The sequence below is a fragment of the Loa loa genome (genome assembly GCF_000183805.2).
Source record: "Loa loa unplaced genomic scaffold supercont3.147, whole genome shotgun sequence".
Taxonomy (NCBI): Eukaryota; Metazoa; Nematoda; class Chromadorea; order Rhabditida; family Onchocercidae; genus Loa; species Loa loa.
The window spans coordinates 38,859-42,660 of NW_018108327.1; positions in this window are offsets into that span (position 1 = coordinate 38,859).

Below are 3,802 nucleotides of genomic sequence, written 5' to 3' on the forward strand. Positions count from 1 at the left end.
AGCTGCGCAAGTTTTATAAAACGCTGAAGATGCTAATGACGCATTTCCCGCAGAAATGATTTATTAGTTGGCATTAAAGATGAGAGAAAGAAAGAGGAAATTTCGCTTTTTCGTTTTGTAAATGATTCAATAATTTTTAATGGTTTATCAGAATAGAAAAGATGTAAATGTGAGATAGAAAAGAAAGGGAGAAAAATCAATTTAATTAAACTAAGACTAACCTTTCATATCATTTCAAATATTTTCCTGTGCCTTAATTTGACAGGAAATGATGGCATTTTTGAACTTTGAAAAATCGTTGCCGTTAGAAGTAAAATCCAAGCAAAGAAAATGATTTCAAGCAAATTAATTTTAGAATATTTTGCTACAATTCGATTTAATGTCAGTTGTTGTATTCAACTTCTGAGTAAACTAGCTTTCATTGATTGGCAGGAATAAGCAAATTAAAGGGATCGGCACCATGATTTTAAAGATATCTCTCTTCTTTGACCTTTTTCGACCCCCCATCCTGAGAATTATGACGTCCACAATGAAACTGTTGTGAAAAAAAAAAAAAAAGGAAAAAAAATGCTTAATCTCAGACAAATAAATCAACTTTTTAGATGTCTATTTAATGCATTTTGAGAATATCGAGAGGAAGAGCAGCTGTGCTATTTTGGGTAGTCTTTTTTTTTCGTACATTTTTAACTTTTCAAAAATGGTTAATTAGCTATTAATGAGTGAAAATTGGCCTTATCATTCAATTATGTCTTATGAAATTAATTTGAAATGAAATAATCATTTGTATGTAAATTTTTTTCACGTAGTAATAGTTTTTTGAAATGATCATTTGTGTATAAATGTAGAATATTTGCTTGAAACAATTAAAGCGTTGATAAGATTTTAAATACGATTAGATGAATAAGTCTTGAATGTAATCAATGGAAATTTGTTGCAATTCATAGAATTAATTCATATCTTATTACTTCCATAAAATGAATTTTAATTAAATCAATCTCAACATTTAATCTTCATTTGTCACATAATGTATGCAAATATAATTAAATTATTTTAATTATAGTACCTTTATTGTATTAATAATTGATATAATAATTGAATTAAATTTATCACAATATATGATCTAACTGGACATAGGTCATTTAGAACGACTGATTGCGTCATCTTACCATACTTCATCCATCCATTGTCACCCAAATAACGATTCATCTCAATTGCTTGAATCATCTAAAAATATATTTCATTTACCGCACATAGAATAATGCATTATATTACGTATGAATAATACTTATACATATTAATTTGATGTGACAATACAATTGATAGAACATTAAGTTTGACATATATTAGAATAAAATGACCTCGTGATTAATTGTAACAAATTGTTTTCTTCTTTTTTTTCTCTTTCTCTTGTATTACCATTATTATGATCCATTTATCTTTGATCTTAATTAACATAAATGTCCAAATTTGTAGCATCAAGATAGTGTGTTGTTATAGAATAGCTTGCTTTTAAAAGGTTTGTTCGTTTACTGTATTGTATGCACATCTCTTTCATTTGACTTAATTGCGCATTTAAATTAGGTTGAATTATTCTTGCCATGTTTATTATAAGATAAGACGCATTAGACGTAAATAATTTCTGGTTATTTAGAAAGTTTACACTTATTACGTTAGGAATTCGTTTCGTGTTTTGATAGTATATTACAAAACACGTGTACTTGTAAGTAAGCAATAAACTAATATTTCAGGTCTTTCTTTTTTTTTAACCTATAAAATCTTGAAACTGAAGAAGAAACAAATCCATCATAAACTATGTAGAATTATAAAAATCAATTTGAATAAATTCAAATTTAATTAAAATAGAATTAAAATGGGAAAAAATTAGTTTCGTTTAAAATTTTCGTATAACATTAATAAAAGATTGCTATCTTTGCGGCATTCTATATATGATGGTTAGCAATAATACAGTTCATTCCTGAAATATCCAAATCCTTCATTATACTATAACTCTCCACCCTATCTTATTCTCGTTATGATTGGGCGTTGCAATAACTTTGCTACTATTGTAGGATGGACCGCCTTTTTGCATTTTGCATTAAACATTCTTCTCTCCGCCTTTTGCCCATTTTCTTTATTGCTTTCTAGTAACAATATTCACGAGAAACAGTAGTAAGTTTTAACTAACTTCACCTATCATTCATTCATTCATTCATTTAAGCTAAGTTTTATTATCAATGCAAACTCCTTTTATCACTCATTCATTTATCATTTTCATAACACTTTACATGTCTTTTCTTTTCTACACAAACAATCTCTTAGAGCTATTTATGACAACAATTGTATGTTATTTTCCTTTTTATTTATATGTTTTATGGCTAACATAAGGAAGTTATTGTTTCATTCAATTTATAATCATTAATATTATATTATAAAGAAAATGAAGTTTAGTATTAATTAAAGTAATATTATGGAAAGACTATGAGAAATTGCTTAGATACAATAGAAGATTAGATGGAGAGAATTTGAAGTGTAAGGTAAGCATCTTAAATAGGTAAAAATAAGACGATATTAAGAGTTCATCACGATTTTATTAGTTTTTGGATCGTAAAGATTTAATTTTTACAAAGACATGCATTTTTTCTTAATTTCAATTATTGAGTAATTTTATTTAGCATTATTAAATCATGACAATTTCTGTGACAATCGTAGTATCAGGTTAAGATAATAATGGATCGATTCAAATATTAGATTGATGACTCATTGAGTAAAAATATCAATGGAAATTTTCTTCACAAAATCGTTTCCTATTCTTCTCTTCATTTTATTTTCGATAATATTGATAGAATTCAATGAACAATTGTAAAACAGATTATTCCAATTCTTATTCCAATAGCCTATAGCAATTCACGTAAAATTCGATTTGTTAAGCAATTGTGATTAACGGATATTTTACGTCGTGCACAGGCGTACCCATTCTGACATTCTGCCTTAGTAATTGTCATAAATATTTAAATTATCTTGATCAAAGGAACGAGCGGACAAAAGAAGAAACGACCGTTTTTTTTTTTCTTTCTCTTTCAAAATTTACGTAAATTTTCAAAATTCAAATCGCTTCATCCTAGAAAATTCTTTAAATTGTGAAAATTTTAGAGTACAAATTGATTCCGAAAAATTGCATACAAAACTATTGATTTCCTTTTCCCCAGAAATCATTTTCTGCAATGTTCTTTTCCACAATATTGAAAAATAAAAAACAAAAAAAAATTGTGATATAAAATTACGCTTTGTGATTAATAGTTTTGTTATAATCATCAAAAGTTTAAAGCTTTAGAAATGATTTAATCGTAATGTAAAATGATTTTAACTCAATTTATAAATGCAACATGAAGAGGGAATTAAAAATCTCTGGTTAAAATTCATAATTTATTGTCATCAAGACGAATTAAATTTGCATTCTTATTACATATGGATCTGATCTAATCTGATAGTTAAAACATGCAATACATTTAAAAATGATTATTCTTGTTATAATAGAAACATGCAAAATCTTCAATCTTTACACTTCAATAAATGATAAAAAAGTTTATTTCAACTTCCCTTACAGTACAATTCTAATTTATTTGAAAACATTACATGCAATAAGTGCAAATCAAACTATTCGAATTTTTTGCTTAGTTAATAAAAAAACTGCACTTTTATCGAATAAAATTTCGAAAACTTCACCAATCAATTTACAGAAAAAGAAAAAGTCGTTAGTATTGCCATGAATTCAGTACATTTACAAAAAAAAAGAAAAAGAAAA